This window comes from Narcine bancroftii, chromosome 3 (assembly GCF_036971445.1).
Source record: "Narcine bancroftii isolate sNarBan1 chromosome 3, sNarBan1.hap1, whole genome shotgun sequence".
Lineage (NCBI taxonomy): Eukaryota > Metazoa > Chordata > Chondrichthyes > Torpediniformes > Narcinidae > Narcine > Narcine bancroftii.
The window spans coordinates 36,560,702-36,587,908 of NC_091471.1; the positions used below are offsets into that span (position 1 = coordinate 36,560,702).

General features: G+C 37.7%; 1 protein-coding gene across 11 annotated transcripts in view; it reads right to left on the reverse strand.

Annotated features, from left to right (window-relative positions):
• Positions 1-27,207, reverse strand: part of hdhd2 (haloacid dehalogenase-like hydrolase domain containing 2) — a 59,919-nt gene that overhangs the window by 26,205 nt on the left and 6,507 nt on the right. The window contains exon 1 of one of the 11 annotated variants that reach the window (XM_069923820.1): positions 2,807-3,222. The exons of the other annotated variants lie outside the window; for them this stretch is intronic. The gene's annotated coding sequence lies outside the window, so the exon portion shown is untranslated. Of the gene's footprint in view, positions 1-2,806; positions 3,223-27,207 lie in introns of those variants that run through there. 11 annotated transcript variants of the gene reach the window in all.

The following is a 27,207-nucleotide window of genomic DNA, read 5'->3' on the forward strand; positions in this document are numbered from 1 at the left end:
ATGGAAAGAAACTGGAATACATGGGAAAAACCCACAGAGACAATGGGAAGAGTGTGCAAATGTCACATGCAACATCTTAGATTAGGATCAAACACAAATTGATAGAGCAGCGCAGGAGCAGGACTGGTTCCTCAACGAATGTACTGCTTGTTGCATCACCATGCTGCCCAATAGAAGTTATACTTTTAAAGAAAGGATCAGTGTTATCAAGTCAAAACAGCTTGTAAAATGGTTATTGGTGCGAGAATGAAGATATTAAAGTGGGGCGACATGGTTGGTGCAGTAGTTAGCACAATGCCTTTACAGCGCCAGTGATCAGGACCGGATTCCACATTCTCCCCGTGACAGAGTGGGTTTTCCCCGGGATCTCAGATTTCCTCCCATCCTTCAAAAACGTACCAGAGATTGTAGGTTAATTGGTGTAAATGGTTGATCCTGATTTGCTTTTTAAATTATCAGGATAAAGAAAAAGTATTAAAGGCATCAGCAGCTGAAGCAAGACTAAGGAGAGGACCGCTTGAATTGGAAGGTCAAAAAGTATTTTTCTTTCCTGTTAACAGTGCAGTGCTTCTTTTAAAGAGAAGGAAAGAATTTGGCCTAGCAAAAAGAATCTTGAAGAATAAGGATGTACAATTCTTTCTAACTTATCCAGTGAAACTTAAATTATTTTTCCAGATGAAAGAAATAAAATCTTTACAAATCCATAGGAAGCATCAAATTTTGCTCAAGATCATCCGGATGTTGGGGGCATGGCCATGCTGGGTGGCTGAGCAGACATGTCTCTCTGAGCTCTCCAAGAAAATAACCATACAACAGTTTACGGCACAGAAACAGGCCACGTCGGCCCTTCGAGTCCACACCAGTTTACTTGAACAACTTCACTTGCTCAACCCTCCCGCTCTCCGTCCATAACCTTCCAACCCCTTCACCTCCATGTACACATCCAACCTTCTCTTAAATGACAGAAGGGACCCTGCCGCAACTATCTCTTTTGGAAAATCATTCTATTCTGCCACCACTCGCTGAGTGAAAAAGCATCTTCTAATATTTCTCCTAAAGTTTGTCCCCTTACCCTTAACTCATGCCCTCTTGTTCTAACCTCCCCTGCCCCTAGGGGAAAGAGTCTGTTTATGTCTAGTCTATCTATTCCTTTCATAATTTTAAATACCTCTATCAAGACCCCCCTCAGTTGCCTACATTCCAATGAATAAAGTCCCAGTCTCCTTAATCTCTCCCTGTAATCCAGATGCTGTAAGCCAGGCAACATCCTTGTAAACCTTCTCTGCACCCTCTCCACCTTATCTATATCCTTTCTATAATTTGGAGGCCAGAACTGAGCACAATACACCAAACCAGGCCTCATCAATGCCTTAAACAGCCGCAAAACTTTATACTATGATTTATGAAGGCCAGCGTACCTTCTTAACCACCCTGTCCACATGGGAACCCTTTGCCTCTCTTATCTCATATAGCCCAATGTCCTTTTCCCTCACGAATACGGACGAGAAAAAATTGTTCAATATTTCTCCCATTTCATATGGTTCCTTACATAGTTCACTGGTCCCATTATCCAGTGGACCTATTCTATCCTTAACCCTCCTTTTACTGTTCACATATCTCTAAAAACCTTTAGAATTCACCTTCGCCTTATTAGTTATGGACACCTCATACCTTCTTTTTGCCTTTCTAATTTCCCTCTTAAAGTTCTTCCTGCAATCTAAGTAACGACCATACATCTCCTCAATCCCTTGTTCTTTTTAAAATTTAGTATAGGCCTCCCTCTTTTCCCTAACCAACTTCTTAATTTTACAAGAAAACCACGGCTCCCTCGAACATTTGGTCTTCCCTTTCGGCCTGACTGGAACATAAAGATTCTGTACTCTCAAAATCTCACCCCTAAATGCCCTCCAAATTTCCTCTACATCCTTTCCAGGAAAAAGATCAGCCTACACAACTCTTTGCAAATCCCTTCTCATTTCTCCAAATCTGGCCTTCCCCTACTTGAAGACCTTTAACCTCAGACCCGACCTATCCCTTTCCATCATTAATCTAAAGCTAAATGGACCCATGATAACTGGATCCAAAGTTCTCTCCAACGCTCACCTCCGTCACCTGCCCCATTTCATTCCCAAACAACAGATCTAATACTGCTTCCCCTCTAGTGGGCGTCTCAACATATTGCAGTAAAAAGCAATCCTGAACACAATGGGTGAATACTAAGCCATCCTGCCCTCTTATTGACTACGTTTGGAAAATTGAAATCCCCAACCAACACCACCCTATTTCTACTGCACATCTCACCTATTTCCTTGCACATTTGCTCTTTTAGTTCCCTTTCCCCATTTGGAGGCCTATAATATGCCCCCATAATAGTAACCTCGTCCTTCTTATTTTTCATTTCTACCCACATTGCCTCCCTCAATGAGCCCTCCAGTCTATCTTGCCTCAGCACCACTGTAATATCCTCCCTGACAAGTAATGTCACACCTCCCCCTCTTAATCCACCAACTCTGTCACATCTGAAGTAGCAAAATCCTGCAATATTTAACTGCCAATCACAACTTTCCTTCAACCACATCTCAATGGGGGCGTGGCAAGATGGCGTAAGGAATAGACGTGCCTTCCAGTTCTCTCCTGACTCTTTGTTATTGTTTTGTCTATAAGTGCCCGTTGAAACCTTCTAAAAAGTTTATAAATAGTTAGAGGAGTTGAACTAGCTTCTAATGGTACAATTGCTGAAAAAAAGTAAAAGAAAACGGCAACAGATCGCTAAGAAATTACATTTCCCGAAGTTATCTGAGCCTACCTGTTTACAAGAAGCCAGGACTCAGCATGGAATGGATCCAAGAGGAGAAGTGCAGGATTCGGCAACGGAGCTCCGCTCTGTACCGGTAGGGCTCTTTAAAGATGGCGCCCGGCAGCCTTTGGAACAAAGGGCTAGCCAGGCGCGTGTATTTCAATCAACGCCTGCTATGAGCGCTGTCACTGAACTTTTGACAGTTGGAACAGCTGGGACGCCGCCAGCTGAAGACCCGACTTTAAAGAGACGTCCACCGATCGATGTAGTGTTGGCGCTGCGAAATGCACCACCAGTTATGAAGACTTCAATAGATCTTGATGTAATGAAAGCTCTTGATGTAATATGGGTTAAGGATAACCCTGACTATCAGTCTTCTGATACTGCTGAGGAGGTTGTGGCAGGGGTTTCTACACGTAGTCATACTTCAAGAAAAGCAGTTAAACTAAGGGAAGGAATAGAAAATCCTTTGGTCACTCAGAAACAGCAGGATCCTATTTTGCCTGAATCTATTCCAGTTGATATGCTTATTAAGAATCTTGAATTTAAGTTATCTTCTTCAATCAAAGAGATAGGTAAATCTTTGGTTCAAGTTAACACTAAGCTTAATACCTTGGTGGACATTAATACTCAACAGATGGTTGATTATGGAGCTTTTAAGCTTGAAACGAATGAAAGACTTGATGTTTATGACCAAGGTATAGTTGAGGTACAAGATCAAATACAAGTCATAAATAAAACAATTGAAACTTTACAAATTCAGAATAAAAATTTAGCGAAAAAGGTTGATTATTTGGAGAATCAGTCTAGACGAAACAACGTAAAAACCATTGGTTTGCCAGAAGATATAGAAGGACCAGATCAAAGAAAATTCTTTACTGATTGGATTCCTCAAGTTTTAGGACAAGATAAGTTCCCGGAAGGTTTAATACTGGAACGTGCTCACCGAGCTTTGAGAAGAAAGCCTTTTCCAGGACAGAATCCAAGACCTGTTCTGGTCCGTTGTCTAAACTATTATGATAGAGACAATTTTGCGTGTGGCTATTAGAAATGCGCAACAAAGTAGATCTCCTTTGATGGTCCAGAACAATCGTGTTTTTTTTTATCCGGATTTGAGTCAAGAAATTATGTCTCAACGACGTGAATTTAATCCTGTGAAAGAAGTGCTATGGAAAAAAGGATATAAAGCAACATTTAGATACCCTGCAGTATTGAAGATTTTTCAGGATGGATATCAACCAAAATTTTTTGATAACCCTAAAGAAGCTATGGACTTTGCTCAACTGTTACCAATTACGCAATTCCAGGAATGACGTAGTCCTCCACGGTCTCCGAAGAGAGTGGAGACGCAAGATGGGAATCGAATTTCAAGAAGAAATGGAAGCAATGGTGGTCGGAGTGACAAAGCTGATTAAATTTTTTTTTTCGAGAAGATTTAGACAATGATGATAGTTTAATGTGAAATGGGAGTTAGGAGAGGAAACTGGGTGGGCATTATTTTCCAGAAGTCGTCAGTTACGTGTGAGTTATCTCACACCCAATATTTTGTGGGAGTTACTGCATTGTCCGGTTCAGACAGGAGGAGGTAGTTGTAACCTCTTACCTGTTTTTTTTTCCATTAATTTTTGGATTAAGGAGTGAAGTTTCTTTTTATTATTTAAAAAAAAATAATTTCTTTTTTTTTGTTGTAGTTTTAAGAGGGGATAAGGGGAGGGGGTCTTTTTTTTTGTTTTTTTTTTCTCTTTTTTTCTTCTTTTTTTTTCTTGTTGTGTTGTTGTAAGAAATGTCTAAATTAAAGTTTGCTTCTCTTAATGTCCAGGGTTTAAATAATCCTATTAAGCGTAAGAAAGTACTTGCTTACTTAAAATAAATTAATAAGGAACATTTGAAACTTAAACGTGAATGGGTTGGACAAGTTTTTTATTCTTCATTTAAATCAAAGGCAAAAGGAGTGGCAATTTTGGTGCACAAGAATCTACCATTTCAGTTACAGAATGAAGAGAAAAATGGTGGAAGATTATTAAAACTGAATTGTACAATCTTTAACGAGGCTTGGACTTTGCTTGATGTTTATGCTCCAAATGTTGAGGATACAGCTTTTGTTGTGGATATGTCTTTATTATTTGGACAAGCAAATTCTAATGTGATGATTGGGGGAGATTTAAATGTGATATTGGAGCCTTTATTGGACAAGTATCCAAGAGCAATTAAGAAATCTAAAATGGCAGTGCAAGTGACTAACATGATGACAGATTTGAATTTAGTTGATATTTGGCGAAGATTTAATCCTACAGAGAAAGATTTTTCTTTTTATTCTTCACGCCATAATTCTTTTTCAAGAATTGATTATTTTTTAATTTCAACGCATTTGCAGGATAGGTTATATCTATGGATTATAAGGCAAGGTTGGTTTCAGACCATTCATTATTATTATTAGAATATCAGAGTTCACAAGATGTTCAGAGAATTCCAAGATGGAGATTTAATACTATGTTATTACAAAAACCAGAATTTATTAGTTATTTATAAAAATAAATTGAGGTTTTTATTAGTAATAATATTAATTCTGTTTCTAGTCATTTTGTTTTATGGGATGCAATGAAAGCTTTCTTACGAGGTTAAATTATTAGTTATGTTTCTAAAGTAAAGAAAGAGAGAATCAGAGAGATTGAACATTTAGAGAAAAAGATAACTGTTACTGAAAAAAAATTTCAAAAAAATGCTACTGAAATGCAAAAGAATCAGTTAACTAATTTAAAATGTAAGTATAATGAATTACAAACATATCGGTTTGAATGTTTAATGAATCGAACTAAACATAAGTTTTATGAATGGGGTGAGAAAGCTCATAAAGTTCTCTCATGGCTGTTAAAAAAAGAACATAAAAAAAGAACAATTATCTAGGATTATACCAGCAATTAGAAAGAAATTGGGCATTACTTTTAGACAAAAAGAAATTAATGAGGAATTTTGTAATTTTTATAAAAAATTATATCTTCTTTGGCTTGGCTTCGCGGACGAAGATTTATGGAGGGGTTAAAAAGTCCACGTCAGCTGCAGGCTCGTTTGTGGCTGACCAGTCCGATGCGGGACAGGCAGACACGATTGCAGCGGTTGCAAGGGAAAATTGGTTGGTTGGGGTTGGGTGTTGGGTTTTTCCTCCTTTGCCTTTTGTCAGTGAGGTGGGCTCTGCGGTCTTCTTCAAAGGAGGCTGCTGCCCGCCAAACTGTGAGGCGCCAAGATGCACGGTTTGAGGCGTTATCAGCCCACTGGCGGTGGTCAATGTGGCAGGCACCAAGAGATTTCTTTCGGCAGTCCTTGTACCTTTTCTTTGGTGCACCTCTGTCACGGTGGCCAGTGGAGAGCTCGCCATATAATACGATCTTGGGAAGGCGATGGTCCTCCATTCTGGAGACGTGACCCATCCAGCGCAGCTGGATCTTCAGCAGCGTGGACTCGATGCTGTCGACCTCTGCCATCTCGAGTACCTCGACGTTAGGGGTGTGAGCGCTCCAATGGATGTTGAGGATGGAGCGGAGACAACGCTGGTGGAAGCGTTCTAGGAGCCGTAGGTGGTGCCGGTAGAGGACCCATGATTCGGAGCCGAACAGGAGTGTGGGTATGACAACGGCTCTGTATACGCTTATCTTTGTGAGGTTTTTCAGTTGGTTGTTTTTCCAGACTCTTTTGTGTAGTCTTCCAAAGGCGCTATTTGCCTTGGCGAGTCTGTTGTCTATCTCATTGTCGATCCTTGCATCTGATGAAATGGTGCAGCCGAGATAGGTAAACTGGTTGACCGTTTTGAGTTTTGTGTGCCCGATGAAGATGTGGGGGGGCTGGTAGTCATGGTGGGGAGCTGGCTGATGGAGGACCTCAGTCTTCTTCAGGCTGACTTCCAGGCCAAACATTTTGGCAGTTTCCGCAAAGCAGGACGTCAAGCGCTGAAGAGCTGGCTCTGAATGGGCAACTAAAGCGGCATCATCTGCAAAGAGTAGTTCACGGACAAGTTTCTCTTGTGTCTTGGTGTGAGCTTGCAGGCGCCTCAGATTGAAGAGACTGCCATCCGTGCGGTACCGGATGTAAACAGCGTCTTCATTGTTGGGGTCTTTCATGGCTTGGTTCAGCATCATGCTGAAGAAGATTGAAAAGAGGGTTGGTGCGAGAACACAGCCTTGCTTCACGCCATTGTTAATGGAGAAGGGTTCAGAGAGCTCATTGCTGTATCTGACCCGACCTTGTTGGTTTTCGTGCAGTTGGATAATCATGTTGAGGAACTTTGGGGGACATCCGATGCGCTCTAGTATTTGCCAAAGCCCTTTCCTGCTCACGGTGTCGAAGGCTTTGGTGAGGTCAACAAAGGTGATGTAGAGTCCTTTGTTTTGTTCTCTACACTTTTCTTGGAGCTGTCTGAGGGCAAAGACCATGTCAGTGGTTCCTCTGTTAGCGCGAAAGCCGCACTGTGATTCTGGGAGAATATTCTCAGCGACACTAGGTATTATTAGCTAGCTACTAAATAGCTACTAAATAGAAAAAATTATATACTTCAGAATGTAAAGATGTAACTGAAGATGCAATAGATTCTTTTTTGAAAAACATTAAATTGCCACAACTGAATCAAGAAGATAGACAAGAGTTGGATAAATCTTTTACAGAAAATGAAATTGAAATGGCCATAAGAAATATGCCAAATGGAAAGGCACCTGGTGAAGATGGGTTTTCTATAGAGTTTTATAAAACTTTTTATGTAGATATATCTTTTATTTATAAGGATGTAATACAGCAAATTTATAAAACTTTTCAATTACCTGAATCTTGTTCTAATGCTATAATTACAGTTATACCAAAAAAAGATAAAGATCCTTTACAGGTTTCTTCTTCTCGACCAATATCGTTGTTAAATGTGGATTATAAAATTGTAGCTAAAGTTATGGCTAATAGATTAGCTCAATATTTACCTAAAATAATACATAAAGACCAAACAGGATTTATAAAAAAATAGATATGCGTCTGATAATATTTTGCATTTAATAACTTTGATAAACAATTCTAAATCTCAAATGAATTATCCAATAGTGGTTTCGTTGGATGCAGAAAAGGCTTTTGATAGAGTGGAATGGAAGTTTTTATTTAAAGTACTTAAGAAATTTTGTTTTGGTTCCTCGTTTATTGGATTGATAAAGGCTTTATATAATAGTCCGAAGGCTAGAGTTGCTACCAATGGGCAGATTTCAGAATCTTTTGATTTAACAAGGTCTACTAGACAAGGATGTCCATTGTCACCTGCTTTATTTGCCATAGTTATTGAACCTTTGGCACAATTAATACGTCAAAATGAAAATGTTAAGGGTATGAGAGTTTTGAATGAGGAATATAAGATTAATTTATTTGCTGATGATGTCTTATTATATTTGGTGGATCCTGATATCTCTTTACCAGCAATTCAAGAATCTTTAGAAAATTATGGTCAATTATCTGGTTATAAGGTAAATTGAGGTAAAAGTGAAATTTTGTCAATTTGTAAGGATGATTATTCAATATATAAAAATATTATAAATTTGAAGTGGACTAAACAAATTAAATATTTAGGAATTAATGTTAATACAGAATATCAAGATTTATATTCAATTAATTATCTTCCTTTAATAAAAAAGATTAAATTAGACTTGATTAGGTGGAAGGATTTACCTTTAGGTTTATTGGGGAGGATTAACACTATAAAAGTGAATATTTTTCCTCGGATACAATATTTGTTTCAATCAATTCCTTATTTTTTAAAAAAAAGTTTTTTTAAGGATTTATATAAAGCAGTTAGAGACTTCTTATGGAAGGGAAAATTTCCGAGGGTAGCAATGAGAAAGTTGATGTGGGATTTTCAATTTGGAGGTTTGAGACTACCGAATTTTCAACATTATTATGAGGCAGCTCAATTTAAATTTCTTAGTGCATTAATGAATATGGCGGATCCACCTAGTTGGGCAAAGATAGAAATGGCAGTTATTTTAGAAAAATTTCCACATGAGTTTTTGTTTCGATTGAATAAAAATTTATTACGAACTTATGATGTACCAATATTGAAACATTTATTGAATTTATGGACAAGTAAACTTAATAAATTGGGGCTTAAAAATAAATGGTCTGGGCGATTGTCATTATATAATAATCAACTTGTTCCTTTTACAGTCTCCAATATTACTTTGAAACAATAGGAAAGGAAAGGAATAAAAAAATTATCAGATTGTTTTTTTGAAGGATGTTTTTGTTCTTTTGAGGAATTACAAAGGAAATTTGGTATTAGTGGAAATTCTGTATTTGTATATTAAGTTAAGATCATTTGTAAAACAGATATGTGGCCGACATATGATTTTATTGCCTGAAACTAGTTTTGAGAAATATGTACTTTCCATACCAAAAAAGGGGTATATATCTGATTTGTATTGTATTTTACAAGAAAATGAAAGCAAGACAGATTGGGATAAAGATAAGTTGAAATGGGAAAAAGATTTAGGTTCTATAATAGCTGAAGAAGCCTGGATGGAAATTTGTCAGAATAGTATTCGGAAATTGATTAATGCTAGATTAGCGATGATTCATAATAATTTTATACATCAATTATATTTAACACCAGAGAAATTAAAAAAATTTGGTCTTAGTAAGTCAGATTGTTGTTTTCATTGTGATCAGACGGCCAATACTTTTTTACATACAGTTTGGTTTTGTGATCAATTACAACAGTTTTGGAAAGGTATTCAATCTATATTTAATAGTTTATATAATATCTATATTGTATAAGATCCTGATATATTTTTATTAGGGAATATGCAATCATTAATTGACTTAGGCTTAAATGATTATCAGATTTCTTTTATCTATTTAGCCTTAGCGGTGGCCAAGAAATGTATAGCGCTTACTTGGAAAGATAGAAATATACTAACCTTAGATAGGTGGTATTTAGAGATGAAGTCTTGTTTAATTATGGAAAAGATATCTTTTTCAATTCAAGATAAAATGTCTTTTTATAAGCTGAAGTGGACTCATTTGTTAAGTACATGCAATTAAGTTTGACTTAAATATGTTTTATGTGTGTGATATTTTAGATTTGATAACTTTTTTTATTAGTATTTTTACTTGTTATTTTTTTTGTTTGTGAGTGTTTTTTTATATATAATATTATTAACTTTATTAATTCTTCACTCTTTATTTTGGGGGGGAAAGGGTGGGTTTTTTTTATATTTATATATATATAGATTTTTTTTAGTGGCCGTAATATGGGGGGGGGGGGGTGGTTAGACTGATTTAAGTTAGGTCATTAATGCTCTGTTGTAATAATTACTTTATTTTTATTTTTCTTTAAATGTAATTTTTTTTGTTTTATAAAATCTTTAAATAAAGTTTTAAAAAAACCCACATCTCAATAATGGCCACAACATCATAATGCCACATGTCAATCCACACCTTTAGCTCATCCAACTTCTTTACTATGCTTCTCGCATTAAAATAAATACATCTTAGGGATCTCCTACATCCTACCTACCTTCTGTCTATCCTCCTCTCTACTATTCTCACAATTGTCATTACAACATCTTTTTATTACTTCCTGCTGTTCCTCCCTCAAATGATTTAAACTTGCCTTTCCTTAGCCTACAAACCCTCTCCCTACTGTCCTGCCTAACTTGAAACCCTGTTCCCAACCATACTAGTTTAAACGCCCCCGACAGCCCTAAAAGACGACCAAAAAATGGTTTTAACGAAAAATTTTCAACTATAAAAGTGTGGATACATCTTTTAAATAATAATATTGAATAATGCTGGAAGATATCACGGGAAGAACCCAAAATCCATGACGGAGAAAGCTCCAGCCTCGCCAGTCGCTTCAACGGAAAGTGCGGGTGAAGATGCCTCCTCCTCTCAACGAAAGCCGGACTTTGAAATTCTGCTGCAAGAGACTGGAGGTCTGTCTGGGTCAAATGTTTTACAAGGGTAGAGAATCCCATTAAAGAGCTTACCACTACAGTGAGAGATGTGGGTGAAGCTATTAACGTTTTAAATGAAAGAGTGGAAAGGGCCAAGAAAGATCGTGGCAAACACGATAAATAAATCGAAGAACTAATGAAACAAGCTGAACAATGGGTGACAGAGAAGCAGCTTCTTTTGGACAAATTGGATCACATGGAGAACTTGAGTCGGAGGAACAATGTGCAAATTGTTGGCTTGAGAGAAGGTGCAGAAGGCAGAGACGCCGTGATATTCTTCAAAACTTGGATCCCTCAAGTCCTTTGCACCAATGAACTTGGTGACCGGGGTGCACATTGAATACGCTCATCGAAGATTGGGACCGAGGAGAATGGGTGAAGCCCGCCCTCGACCCATTGTGGTGAGATTGTTGAGCTTCAAGGATAGAGAGACGATCTTAAGAATTGCTTATGAAAATACCTGAAACTCTGGTTCTCCCTTGAAATGGGGCAATGCAGGGATCATGTTCTTCCAGGACTTTAGTAACAGTGATTCAGAGAAGAAAACAATTCAACATGGTCAAGAGGCAACTCTGAGAAAATAACTTTACATATCCAATGCTGTACCCAGCAATGTTGAGAGTGGACATTTCTGAAGGCAATAGAAGATATTTTGAAGAAGACCGCAGAGCCCACCTCACTGACAAAAGGCAAAGGAGGAAAAACCCAACACCCAACCCCAACCAACCAATTTTCCCTTGCAACCGCTGCAATCGTGTCTGCCTGTCCCGCATCGGACTGGTCAGCCACAAACGAGCCTGCAGCTGACGTGGACTTTTTACCCCCTCCATAAATCTTCGTCCGCGAAGCCAAGCCAAAGAAGAGAAGATATTTTAAATTGAAAAAAGTAGAAAAGTTTATTATGAAGAGGAACAGTGAAGCCGATGGTAAAAGATTGGTATAAATGAGAAATTTAAGGACATAGTAAAGTTTTTTTTGTTTGGTGGTCATCTTAATTTTTATGGTGAAATGTCAAAGTTCTATCCTATGCATGTCTCGGGGAGCTCGGAGAATGGAAAGAAGATTCTGAAGGTACAGCACGGTACAACTCTGGCTTAAGGGGGGTAATGGCATCAATGGAGGGGGACAGTTTTCAAGATGGCGCTTTAGGGTGGGGTTCCTCTTCTTCTTTCTCCCTGAAGGCTTTCACGGGCTTTTCTTTGCAGGCCTTGGGGACTTCCTCTACAACACCACCAAGGTGGAGGCTGCATGAATTTTAGGGTGAGGTCACAGATCACAAAAGAGTTAACATACTTGTATATTTGCACAGAATTTTTATTATGTTATTATGGATAAGTCATTGAAGTTTATAAGTTTTAATGTCAATGGCTTGAATGGGAGGATCAAAAGGAAAAGAATACTCTCATATTTAAAAAAGATAAAAGCTGACATAGTATTTCTTCAAGAAACACATCTTACTAAAGTGGAACATGACAAATTGTGGTGGTGGGGGATGAGGGTAGGTCTCTTCTTCATTCAATTTGAAAGCAGCGGATATGGCAATTTTAATTAATAAGAACATCCTGATCACTGTAGAAAATGTCTCCATGGACCACGCGTGTAGATATGTAATGATAAATGGCAAATTTTACTCTGAATCATGGACGTTAATAAATATTTATGGCGCAAACTATAACAATGAGGTCTTTATGAAGGACGTATTTTTAAAAGCTGCAGAGGGAAGGAAAAATATATTGATTGGAGGGGACTTTAAATTTTGTTTGGTTCCGATCCTAGATAAATGGGCAAACACGACAACAAGAGCTAAGGCAGCTAAATTAACTCTCTCATATATGAAAGACTTAAACTTGATGGATGTATTGGGGAAGTCTAATCCTGAGGAGAGAGATTATTCATTTTATTCCAAAAAATATGACTCACATACCAGAATAGATTTATTTTTGCTATTGTCTAGTCTGAAAGATCGAGTAGTAAAAACTGGCTGCACTCAGATCACTCGCTGCTAACCTTGGTAATACAATTATTGGAGAAGCAGGAAAATAAATACAGATGGCGATTAAATATGATGTTACTAAAAAGGGAGGATTTTAAACAATTTATATGACAACAGATTGAACTTTTTTGTGAAACTAATTTGGGATCAACGGACAATAGCTTTCTAATATGGGATACGTTAAAGGCTTATTTAAGAGGACAAATTATTTCATATACAAAAAAGATTAAAAGAGAATTTAATACAGAAATAAATAAATTGGAGATGGAAATAAGGGAATTAGAAAAGGAACATCAAAGGACAGGAAATAAAGACAATATAGATCACTGGAAAATAAGAAAATTCAATACAACACCATATAGAATAGAAAAGACTATATTAAATACAAAAAAGAAATACTACGAATTGGGAGAAAGAGCACATGAAGTATTATCATGGCAAATGAAAGCTGAAGAATCAGCAAGAGCTATAAATGCTATACAAAAGGAAAATGATGATTACATACAATCAAAAAGAGATAAATGAAACATTTTAACAATATTACAAAAATTTACATAAATCTGACTTGCTGGGGGATGAGGTTGAAATAGATAAGTTCTTAGATGAAGTGGAATTCTTGAAGTTGAATGATGAGGACAAACAGAAATTAGATTTACAATTTACCAGGGAAGAAATTGTAAAAACACTAAGGACACTTCAAGCTAACAAAGCCCTGGGCGAGGATGTATTTCTGATCGAGTTTTATAAAGAATTTAAAGAGTTGTTAATGCCCCTGTTTAAGGATGTAATAATGAAAGCCCAGAAATTACCGGATTCCTTCTCAACGGCAATAATTACTGTATTGCCCAAAAAGAACAGAGATCCTATGAAAACTTCATCTTATCGACCAATATCTCTTTTGAATGTAGATTACAAAATAATAGCAAACAGATTGGGACAATTTTTATGTAAATTAATTCACATAGATCAAATAGGATTTGATAAAGAGAGGTAAATGTCAAATAACTTGGTGCGACTATTTAACATAATACACTTAGATCAGTCACGGAAGGACCCCAATATAGTAATATCTCTAGATGCAGAAAAGGCATTTGACAGACTTGAGAGGCCTTTTTTGTTTAAAACAATGCAAAAGTTAGGTATTGGACGAAGATTTATAAATTGGGTTAAGGCTCTATACCAAAATCCACAGGCAAAAATAATAACTAATAACGAGATATCAGAAGTGTTCCCATTAAGCTGTTCGAGCAGGTAGGGCTGCCCCCTTTCTCAAGCAGGTTCTATGGTGATAGAACCTCTGGCAGAAATGATCAGGGGTGATCCTAAAATTAAAGGCTTTGAAGCCGGTCAAGTTCAACACAAGATTCGTTTGTTTGCTGATGAGGTATTGATGTATATGTCTGAACCTGAAGAAATTACAGGAAATTTTAATAAAATATGGGAAAGTATCAGGAAATAAAATAAATATGGAAAAAAGTGAAATTTTACCAATAACTAACCAAAATTATGAGCGCTTTAAAGTAACAGTGTGCTTAAATGGAAAAAACGATGGGATTAAATATTTAGGAATCATGCTCGATAACAATTTGGACAATCTATATAAATTGAATTACTTTCTTATCGGCAAAAATAGAAAAAGATCTGCAGAAGTAGAAGGACCTGCCCCTGACCTTAATTGGAAGGGTTAAATGTATTAAAATGAAGATCAAGCCAAAGATCCAATATTTGTTCCAATCAATACCAAATATATTTATCAAATAAGTTTTTAAAAATAATAAATGGTATAGTTAGGCAATTTTTATAAAACAATAAAGTGCTGAGGAGAGCATTGGACAAATTGACATGGGACAACAAATCAGGGGGTTTGAGGCTTCCGGATTTTAAGAAATACTACCTGGCTTCACAGCTGAGCACTTTGGCTTTTGTTTGAATCAGAATCACCGAATTGGGGACATATGATGGGACACAAGTTGGAGGAACAGGTTGAATGTACATATGGTACATTGGGTACATATGGCGCTACACAGGTTGGAGGAACAGGTTGAATGTACATATAGTACATTGGTGACATATTGCGCTACACAGGTTGGAGGAACAGGTTGAATGTGCATATGGTACATTGGGTACACATGGTGGTACACAGATTGGAGGAACATGTTGAATGTACATATGGAACATTGGGGACATATGGCAGTACACAGTCTGGAGGAACAGGTTGAATGTACATATGGTACATTGGGGACATATGGCGCTACACAGGTTGGAGGAACAGGTTGAATGTACATATGGTACATTGGGGACATATGGAGGTACACAGGTTGAAGGAAGCATCACCCAAAGATTTTATTTATAGTGGAAGTTGAAACTAATTAAGAAAGTCTTCTAATCCTATATTGATCCATTTGATTAAAATATGGCAAGACATTAACAACATAATAGGAAGGAAAACTGGAATTTCTATAAGGACTCCATCATGTAACAATCCACTATTGCCTATGATCATGGGGAATAGGATTTTAAATATTTGGTCCCAAAAGGGGATTAGATATTTTGCAGATTTTTATAAGGATGGAATTTTAATGTCATTCAAACAAATGAAGAAAATATATGATGTCCTGAATGGCACTTTTCTTTGCTATCTGCAATTAAGAGCTTTTTTAAGAGAAATATGGGGAAACAATGCGACTCCTCTGGAGTCAAGTCAATTGGAACACGTGTTATGGGTTGGTAATATACACAAATTTATTACTCAAATTTATTTTACCCTCCAGACAGATGGGAAAAGGCTCAGAATTCATAGGTCCAGGGAAAGATGGGAAGCAGATTTAGCAGTGAACATATCAGAATATTCCTGGGCTGAATGGTGTAAAGAAGGGGTTACCTTGATTATTAATGCAAAGTAAGGCTTGTTGCAATAAAGTTTTCTTTATCAATTATATTTGACTCCACAAAGATTGCACAAATCACAGCCTGAAATATCCGACAGATGTTTCCGATGTGGAATAGAAGAAGGAACATTTCTCCATTCCATTTGGTCCTGTGTGATAGTAAATGTTTACTGGCAGGAAGTTATATTTGTTGAGGAATTTTATAGACATCAGTAATCATTTAACTGAGTTCCAAATCTAATTTACTGTGATTGCATTAGCGATAGCTAAGAAAAGTGTTGCCATCACGTAGAAATCAGATACACTGATTTCTCTGAAGAGATGGATATTAGAAATGGACAGTTGTATTCCTATGGAAAAAATTACTTATAATTTAATAAACAAACATGATACATTCCTGAAGCCCTGGCAACCTTATTTGAACATTATTGGTGCACAAATGTAATATTGCTGCTGTAAATATATGATCTATCCTCAACCTTACACTATTATTTTTACCAGTAAAATAGTCAGGGAGCCTCAAAGGTAGACAAAAATGACTCTGTATCCATTTATCTTGTTTAAGTTAAGGGGAAGGGAGTAATGGGGTGGGGCGGGTGTTGGGGGGGGGGGGCTGGAATGTTTCTGTTTTGGTTTGTTTTAGAATTTTGTTTTTTATATGTTTGTAAATTGTACTTTTTGTATTTTAATAAGAAAAAGAAGAGGTCTATATATTTATTTGTAAGTGGCATATATTTTGGTATATATATGTAAAGAATGTATAAGTGTTTGAAAACCAAAATTAAAATAAAAAAAAAAGATCTTCTGGACGTTTAACAGATTTCTAAATCTGATTTCAAAGCTAAATTGATAATGTAAGGACATTTACTTTGGTCCATTTCTTATATTGCGTTCTTGTATTTAGATATTATTATTTATAGTAATACTAATATAGTAAGAATAACACTGGATAGATTAGACTTGTACATAAATTAATATAGGCCTTTTTTTCCCTACTCTCTAATTATATTTAGCTATATAAAATTAGAATAAATTGATTAAGTTCAATTATTATTCTTATTAAATGATATACTAGCTTTAGTAATTTAAGTACAATACATTGGGACATAATAAGTAAAATGTTGTTAAATTTCTTTAATTATTTTGATAAATTTCAATTAAAAATTTTATGTAATTGAGAGGTTTAAGTTTATATATTTATGATATATTTACTTTACATTAATTGTTTATGTAATTTTAATTAATATTAATATAGGGTATTATTTTGCGTAGATATATTAATAGAGAAATTAAGGGAATTTGTTTCATTTGATGTTAATGTTTTATAGTAATTTAGGGTTCTTTTGGGAAAGATTGGTTTGTACACTCCATAGCAAGAGGGGTCGAGGTGCCGAGTTTACAGAGCGCCATTGGGAGGGTTTTTTCCTTTTCCTTTTATTTTCTTTATTTATTTTTTTCTATCTTCTTTCAATAAGGGCTTCTTTTCCTCTTTTAGTTGTTTACACTTTTCTTTTCTAAAACCACATTTTTACAATTATACCTAATACTGGGAAGTTCCACGCTTAAAGAAAGGATCAGTGTTATCAAGTCAAAACAGTTTGTAAAACAGTTATTGGTGCCAGGAAGAAGATATCAAAGTGGGGTGGCATGGTTGGGGTAGCAGTTAGTGCAACGCTTATTCAGAACCAGCAATTGGGTCTGGGGTTTGAATCCCGCACAGTATGTCTAGAGTTTCTACATTCTCTCTGTGTCAGCATGGGTTGTCCCTGAGGGCTCTGGTTTCCTCCCACTCTTCAAAAACATACTGGGGATTGTAGGTTAATTATGTGTAATTGGGCAGCATGGGCTTGTGGGCCGAAATGGTCTGTTACTGTGTCATATGTCTAAATTTAAATACATATAAATTTAATAGACAATACTATTGCTTGTCATTAAGCTATTAAATCCAGGTGTATTTGACACTCATGGGGAAAATTATTGCAATCAGACCTTAGTCAGTGATCCTCGAGATATTAGAAATGTTCTCTAATGGCACATTATGTGGTTTGATACCAATTTATAGGCATCAGAAAGAGCTTGGGTTGAACACCTAATGAGTAACATGCACTTTAATAAACTTAGTTTGCATGGCTGTGGAGCCTACTACAACGACTTTCACCCTTCCTAGGTTAGGAAGTTGGACAAAAGCAAAATAATCCTGGCAAAGGAGTGGTGGCAACAATAAACTACATTACAACCGATTGCTGTGCTAGAAAATGTGAACAGCCCAAGATCCAGTTGCTAAAATCAGTATTGAGAGTGGAAAGCTCTGAGCGCCATCAGTCAATGAAGCAGTGTTTATCACACTCAGGGTGAGACTGGAACAGGACAGAAAACAAAACAACTCTATATTAATTTCATAAAAACCCTGCATCCTAAAAATTGTCTTACAGTTTAGTTGTATTTGAAGGGCAGTAAGTTTTGTTATAAGGAATATAGCCAACAGGAGTACTCACAAACAGGAGTAATATAATTATCAGATGATCTACTTTGAAGATTGGATTTGTGGGATTTACATTGGTCAAATGTTCACAATTACAATCAGCACACACATATTTGATAAAGTGCATGGAGACTGAGCTCCATGTCATTTGGCTTGGTTACTGAAGCAATGATATTCTGATCTAGTCATACAATCAATTATTGCAGGAGTAACTAAGAGAATGGGCTTTACAAATCCTTGCTTTCTTGTATGCACTGAGTATTTCAAAGCTTTACAACAAGAAGGAATGCATCATAATCTATACAATCACTCACCACCCTATCAAATGGTATCTACCCATCTATGAGTCGTATGTTGCCCCAAGGTTCACAGTTATGGTATGTAAAGTTATGAGGGGTAGACATAGAGCAAATTGGAGGAAACATTTCCACATATTCAAAGTAGATAAAACAAAAGTACTGTATTTGATGGCATACAAGACCCACTTTTCCCCTCAAATATTGGCTCAAAAATATCCCTCGGGTCTTTATGGAAAGTCGAAATTAGGCCTCCACCAACAGTGCCAACCATGCTTTCTGGAGTTGCTGCTGCCATTCACTTCCCCACTGAGAAGGCCGACCATGGAAGCCCCCACCAGCAGCGCTGACCATGCTTTCCAGAGCTGCTGATGCCGGAGCACAAAAGGTACAGGAAGTACCCATTGGCCAACTTACCCGTAAATACACTAAAAAAAATTCTTAATATTTTGTGTGCAGTTTATAGGATTTCCGAAGCATTCCTACTCAGGAACGTTAAAGCAAAAACTGTGTCTGGGGCTCTAGTAAAAATGTTCAGTTCATTTGGTCTACCTAAACAAATACAATTAGATCAGGGAAATTATTTTAAGTGAGGTGTATAGTTTAGTTTATAAATGGGGAACTAAGCAAATTGCATTGTCTGCATATCAACTAGAATTTCAGGGAGCTTTGGAGAGGTTTCATTCAACTTCAAAAACTATGATGAGAATTTATTGTTGTGAGAATTAAAAGAATTGGGATGAGGGTGTTACAGTCCAACTCCGATTATCCGAAATGGTTGGGTCCTGGCCCATTTCAGATAAATGGTTTTTTTGGAGAACTGCTCATTTTTTAAAAACAGCCCAGTAGCAACAGCAATCACTTGTAACAGTATTCACACAACAACAAACAACAAGGTAAGGCATTTTAAGCATTAAAATAAAGTTTAATTCTCACCAAAAAAATGCTGGCCACCGCCAATCACCGACACCTCTCCATTGGGGCCCCGCCTGTGCCAGGAGCCCAAGGGTCCCACTCCTACCCAGGAGCTTGAGGTCCCTGCTGCCACTGGGATCCCAAGGTCCGCTGCTGCTAGCACCGGGGGCCTGTGATCCGCTGCTGCTAGTTCTAGAGGCCCAAAGTCTGCTGTGCTGCTGCCAGCGCTGGGAGCCCAAACTCCACTGCGTTACTGCTGCATGGGCCCGAGGTCCTCTACTGTCATCGCTTTGGCTCCAAAAAAAATTGGATAAATGAAGACTTAAGATATCCTCGTTTATCCAAAATTTTAAATTTTTTTTAGATAATTGAGGATTTTGGATAATCGGAGTTCTACTGTAATTTACTTTGGTTTGAAGTCAGGGAACATGACAGTTGAATTTGTTGGATTATATTTCAGTTTAAAGATCACTGGGAAAAAAATGTGTAAGATAGCTGAGGAGAATTTAACAGTGGCTTGAGATAAAATGGAAGTCTGGAATGACAGACAAGCAAGACAGTGAAGTTTTAAACCAGGAGATAAAGTGTTAATTCTGATCTCAACAATGTCTAATCATCTTAGAGCAAGATTTTCTAGGCACAATGAGATAACTTCTAGGGTAAATAAAGTTAACTACATACCATATATTTCAGTGCATAAGTCGACCTCCCTTTTCAGCCTCATTTTAAAGGTTTTATATATCCAGCATGTAAGTCGACGCCCATTTTCTAACTGCCTGACGTGCCCCGTTAACTGGTGTATACGTTGACTCCTATAGATTGCGGGGATTGATCTGATGGGCATTGGCTGGAGGTGATTGCCATCATGGAGGGTCCATTAACACAATGCAGCACACGATGAAAATATGAAGCAAGCTTTAAGTTAAGTGATAGAAATGGCCAAGAAAACCAACAAGTGAGCTGCTGCAAGAAAATTTGATGTCCATGAGAAGTTGGTAAGAGATTGGAGGAAGAAAGAAAAGACTTAAAGAAAAATACCAAAAAAGGCAATGACCTTTGAGAAAAGGAATCACTCATTGGCCAGAGTTTGAAAATCACGTTGCAGAATGAGTATGTGCACAGAGGCAAGATTGCTACTGTCACCTGAAATAAAATAAAAACATTTGTACTGCAGTGGGCTAAGTTGCACCCAGACCTCAGTGATGACTTTGAGGCTACGGTAGACTAATGCAATCATTTCACGAACAGAAAAAAATCTGGAATTATGCCAAAAAGCAAAAATTGCACAAAAACTACCAAAAGATCTTGATCATAAAATTGGTGTTTCTGCTGGTTCCATATAATATACTGGTGAAAACTTACAGTTTTCAAATATCGAAAACGTAGATAAAACCCTCATTAATTTTGACATGTTAGACAATAGAACAATGGAAACCAGAAGAACAGATCATGAAAGGACGGGCTATACTGTGGTGTTACCATGCATGGCCAAAAGGACAAAGTTATGGTAATCTTTAAACGCAAAATTAAACCAAAAATGAAATTCCCTGCAGGTATTTTTATACATTTTCCTGAAAAAGGATGAATGGATGAAAATGGTGTTAAACTCTGGATAGACAATGTGTGGAACAGGAGGGCAGGTGTTTTACCCAAAGAACTGATTTTGCTGGTCTAGGAAATGTTTCGTAGCCACTCAACTGAAATGACTAAAAGTAGATTAGGACTACATAATACTTACATGCTGGCTATCGCGAGTGGTTTGATATCTATATTGCAACCTTTCAATGTCTGCTTGAACAAGCTATTCAAAGACCATGTACGCGAGGAATGGAATACATCAATGTCCAGTGCAGAAAAGTAGTTTACAAAAGGCGGGGCAATGCGTTTTGCATCACATGATACTCTGTGTAACTTTGTGCTCAAAGCATGGGACAAAGTTAGAGACAGTGATAAAATCATTTAAAAAATTCGATATCTCTTGTGCAATTGATGGGACACTGATGACGAAGCTGAAACCGCCTCATCAGATACAGACTGGGACCCATGTCATAACTGTTTAAACAGTGAGAGTATGGATGTGCCTGCTGCCATCTTTGCTTCGGACAATGATAGCAAGAATGATTTTGAAAGGTTCTCTATGTGTTGCTGTTTTCAGACAATGCTAATTGTGTTTTCAATAAAAACCTCAATGAAAATCTGTCGCAGTCGGGTTTTGTTTGGTTTTTCAAGGGTCAACTTGAATGCCAGATCGGTTTTTCAAGGATCGACTGAAACACCGGATTAGTGCGGATTGGATTTTGATCTGAATTGAAGGACTCAAAAGTATATCCAGTGTATAAGTCAACCCCCATTTTTTGAGAGCTTTTTTGGGTTTCTCAACTCAACTTGTATGCTGAAATATATGGTAGTTAAAACTCGAGAGGAGATGTGATACCACACAAACTGACTTTTGTGAATGTCATTTTACAGAAAAGCTGTTTTGTATACTTTTGACGGCCAATCTTGATGCTAATTTATCTAAGATTGAAATTTGTCATGCTCAAATGAGTTATCTTGGTTATGTTATTGGCCAAGAAAAATTGGAGCCCATTCAGGTTAAACTTCAGACTATTTCTGAATTTCCTATGCCCATGGGTAAGAAAAATTGGAGCCCATTCAGGTTAAGCTTCAGACTATTTCTGAATTTCTTATGCCCATGGGTAAGAAAAATTGGAGCCCATTCGGGTTAAACTTCAGACTATTTCTGAATTTCCTATGCCCATGGGTAAGAAAGTTATTGGGAGATTTTTTAGGAATTGTTGGATATTATGGGAAATTGTGTAAAAACTTTGTTGAGATTGCTCTTCACGTCTAGTATTTTAAAGAAGAGTGAAAAGTTTATTTGGACAGCCTTTGACAAACTGAAAGACGTTATGTCATAAACCTGTGCTTAAATCACTTGATTTTGGGAAGCCATTTGCTTTAGCAGTTGATGCCAATGAAGATGCAGCCAATGTTGCATTATTAAAAAAAGATGACTGTGATGATGTTGAAAATCCAGTGACTAAGAAATTCAATAAATACTTAAAAGAATTATTTTGCTATTGGAAAATAATTATTGCCTCTTGTATTAGCTTTGCAACATTTTGAAGTATATGTTTGCATTGCTATGGGATTAAGCATTGTTCACATTGACCATAATCTATGAGTAAAATTAAAAATAGGTATAGATTATTATTGAACTGGAGTTTAATTTTGCAAGAATATGACTTAGCTATAACTCATAGTAAAGGCAAGGTGTTAGATTTTCAATGTTATTGAAAAAATAAGTGTTATATTTTACCTGTATTGTACTGTATCATTTTAGAGTGCAATATTTACAAGAAAGATTGTAGTTTTAAAATTTTGACCTTTCTAGAAATTCAAAATTTTTCTCTGTGAAAGGAGGTGTAATGGATCGGTGTTAATATGAATCCTTAAAATGTTAAAACTATATTTTATCTAGATATGGTTTAATAAGTTAGTTTGGGTGGTTACAGGGGCACAAAGACAACACATTAGCATATTAAACACACATGGTTCTTTGAGATAGAAGACAGAAGCCAGTTTGAGATGATAATGGACACTGACTGAAGTTAGAGTCAAGAAGATTAAAAGGATTTATGATGGTTTTTGAGATACTGGAAACAATAACTGTTAGTTTAGAACCACCTGCATAAACACATGGCCATTTTAGTTCTGAGAAAAGCAGACTTCTTGGAGACATTTGTGTCAAAAGACCTTATGTGCTTCAAAGACAAAAATTATGTCACATACCATGTGACATGAGAAAATAGGCTGGAAATGTATTATCAAAATGAGAGACAGACTTCAATTTGGAGAGTACAGAAGTCAAACCCCTGTGACACACAGGGGTTGGAACCTCGTGAAAGAAAGGGTTGAATGACAGTAACCAGAATAGGTGCAGTTGTGTGTTACTCCTGAAAAATGGGGAATACAGAATCAGTGGCTTTGGAAACAAGGAAGGCCACTTTGCTGTCTCTTTGGAAAAGAGGACAGAATTCTACTGGGTCCAATTTGTATGACCACTTCGTTTAACCCTTTTTGGGTTTGTGAATTCATCGTGGAAGAACATTCACTGTCTCTTTGAACAGAGGGCAGATTCTTAGTGTGGAAAACAGATTCCAAAATCTTTAATAAAAAGAAGATTTGAACCTGGAAAAACAGGAAGTTTATCATCCTTTTCATAGGAGATAATATTGTCACTTCTATTTAAAGAATATCTCTCAAGATATCTCATCAAAAGAATTGTGGGTAAAAAGGCCTGAATATATGATGTTTAAAAGTGCTTTATAACTATTTCTGAACTAAGAATTTAAGACCTTCAAGCAAGACTAAATTGATGCTAAAGTTTTAAAAATTGAGTTTTCAGAGTGGGACTTTAATTACACACAGTTCACATTTTCACATAGTGGGGTTAAATTTAGAGTTAGGTTCAGAGATAAGTAAGAAATGTTATGTTATTGATAAGTTAATAAAAACTATTATTTTGAATTTACCATTCTCTGGTGAATTTTCCATTGCTATTCCTTTGTAGTGCTAACAAAGTCTCTTCAGTTCCAAACAAAAAAATTAAAAGGGTTGTTCAATCATAACAATAACTTCTATGACTATTGGCCAGTAGCACTTACGTCTACGATGGGGAGCTTTGAGGGGGATCACAGCAGTGGGGGGACATCAGGAATTGCTGTCTGATGTATTTCACTGAGATATGGCTGAATGAGAGCATTCCAGGCACAGCATTACAGCCTGAGAGCCTCATCTTCCTCTGCTTGGACCAGACACAGACATCAAGTAAAGGCAGAGGCAGAGGTGTTTGTTTCATCATCAATTCATTGTGGTGCACAAGCCAACGGTTATGCCTCAGTCCTTCCCCCCGACCTTGAACATCTAGCAATCAAGAGCCATCCATTCTATCAACTGAAGGAGTTCTCCGCCATAATCCTAGTTGCTGTGTATTTTCCACCCCAGGCTAACATCAGATTAGCACTGGAGAGGCTGAACACTGTAATCAGCAAATATAAGACATCACAACCTGATACCTTCCTAATCATTGCAGGGGACTTCAACCAGGCCAGCCTGAAAAAGTCTCTGACAAGCTATCACCATCATATTATCTGTGCCACCAGAGGAGCCAACATACTTGACCACTGTTACACCAACACCAAGAACGCCTACCAAGCATTCCCACGGCTGCACTTCGGTAAGTCTGATCACCTGGTTGTACTTCTACTCCTGGCATACAAAGAGAACTGAGGACTACAGCACCAGTGGTGAAGATGGTGAAAGTATGGTTGAGGGAGGTGGCAGAGCACCTGCAAGACTGCTTTGATTCAATGGATTCATCTTCAAACTTGAATGAATATGCCACAGCTGTCAGTGACTTCATTAGGACCCATGTGGATGAGTGTGTGCCCACATGCACATACCAGGAGTACCCTAACCAAAAGCCATGGATGAACCAGAGGATCCACAACCTCTTGAGGAGCTAGGTCAATGGCACTTAAGACCAGTAATCTAGATCTCCATAGGAAGTCCAAGACCTACATAAGGGTATTTTAACAGCAAGGAGGCAATTTCATGGAATGTTAGAAAGAGAATCAGATACTCACCAGCTAAGGCGGGGCTTGCAGGCCACTATATCCAACAAGGTGAAACCCAACATCATAAATGACTGTGATGCTTCACTCCCCGATAAGCTAAACCTTTTATGCTCACTTTGAAAAGGAGAATTCTACTGTATCAATGAGAATCCCTGCAGAAACTAGCAGTCCTATGATATTTGTTTCAGAAGCAAAAATCAGAACATCTTTCCAAAGGCTGAACCCTCACAAGGCATCAGCCCCTGATGGCATTCCTGGCAGGGTACTGAAAATCTGTGCCAACCAACTAGCTGGAGTGTTCACGGACATTTTCAATCTCTCACTGCTGCAGTCCCATCTGCTTCAAAAGTGCATCAATAATACTGGTGCCCAAGAAGAGCAGATTGAGCTGCCTCAATGACTATCATCTAGTACCACTCACATCTTGTTTTTAAAATGTAGACATACAGCACAGTAACAGGCCCTCTGGCCCAAGAGTCCGCGCCACCCAATTAACCTACAAAACCCTCGCCCCCTACATTTTGAAGTGTGGGATGAAACCAGAGCACCCAGAAGAAACCCACGCAGGCACAGACAGAATGTACAAACTCCTTACAGAAAACGGCAGATTTGAACTTGGGTTGCTGATGTAACAGCGTTGTGCGCTAACCATTTCACCCTACTATATCTACTGTAATGAAATGCTTTGAGAGCTTTGTCATGGCAAGAATTAACTCACACATAAGACCTGGACCCACTGCAACTTGCCTACCGCCACAATCGTTCCACAGCAAATGCAATTTCACTGGTTCTCCATTCAGTCCTGGATTACCTGGACAACTGCAATACGTACAACAGGCTGCTTTTCATTGATTACAGGTCAGCTTTCAAAACCATCATCCCGTAAGTACTGGTCAGCAAACTTCAAAACTTGGACCTCTGCACCTCCCTCTGCAATTGGATCCTTGACTTCCTCTTCGGAAGATCAGTCATCTCCTGCTCTTTGACAATCAACACAGGCACACCTCAAAGATGTATGCTTAGCTGACTGCTAAACTCTCTATTCACACATGAATGTGTGGAGTCAAAAATATTCAAATGCCATCCACAAATTTGCCGATGACACTGTGGTTGTTGCCAGAATCACAGATAGCAATGAGAAAGTGAACAGGAGTGAGATAGATCAGCTAGTTGAGTTGTGTCACAACAGCAACCTTTCATTCAATGTTAGCAAAACTAGGGAATTTATTGTGGATCTTAGGAAGGGAAAGTCAGGAGAAAACAAACCAGTCCTCAACAAGGGGCTAGCAGTGGAGTGGAGGCAGCACAATTGGCGTAGAGTTAGTTCAATGCCTTTACAGTGCCTTTACAGTGCCAGTGATCGCGACCGGGGTTTGAATCCCATGCTGTCTGTAAGGAGTTTTTATGTTCTCCCATTGTCTGTGTGGGTTTCCCCCTGGGGACTCCTGTTTCGTTCCATTGTTTGAAATGTACTTGGGGGGGGGGGTGGTGTAGGTTAATTGGGTGTTGAAATGGAATATACATTTGGGAGATAATTTGGTAAAATTAGAGTAGGTTACATACGTACACACATTTTAAAACACATCTTATATGAAATACTGAAGAATTCAAATTCAGTGGACTTTACAGAAACTATGGAGAATGCTATGCACATTTCACAAGTTGGTGCTAATTGAAATGGCATCATAAAATGAATAGACCATTGTTTTGGACTGGAGACAGGCTGGCTGCTTGCAAGTATCTTTAGTGCTCACAGAAAGGTCACTCCTGGGTTTTGTTTACCTAAAGCAACAGATGGGAGCAGAAGGATAACTCCTGTGGTTTGCTGAAGAAGGTGGGGTTTTGTGGCAAGTGAGAGAGTCACATGGGGATTCTAGCAGTCTCAGATGGGAAGAGAGAGAGAGAGAGAGAGAGAGAGAGAGAGAGAGAGAGAGAGAGAGAGAGAGAGAGAGAGAGAGAGAGAGAGGGGTGAAATAAGCTCTCTCAGCTAGAGTGTGTGACACTGAAAGCAGCTGATCAGTGCAAGCCAGGAAGCTTGTTGGAACTGAAGAAGAGCTCCAGAGCGGCGGATGGCTGGAAGTGCTATCTATCTGATGTTTCTCTTGGAAAAAATGGAACAGAAAGGAACTCTGTGATAGCCTGAAAGAAAGAGGTTATAATCTGGAGAACCTTGATGGGGCAAGTTTCATCAGCGTGACATTGAGGTGACTAATGGTGGTACCTC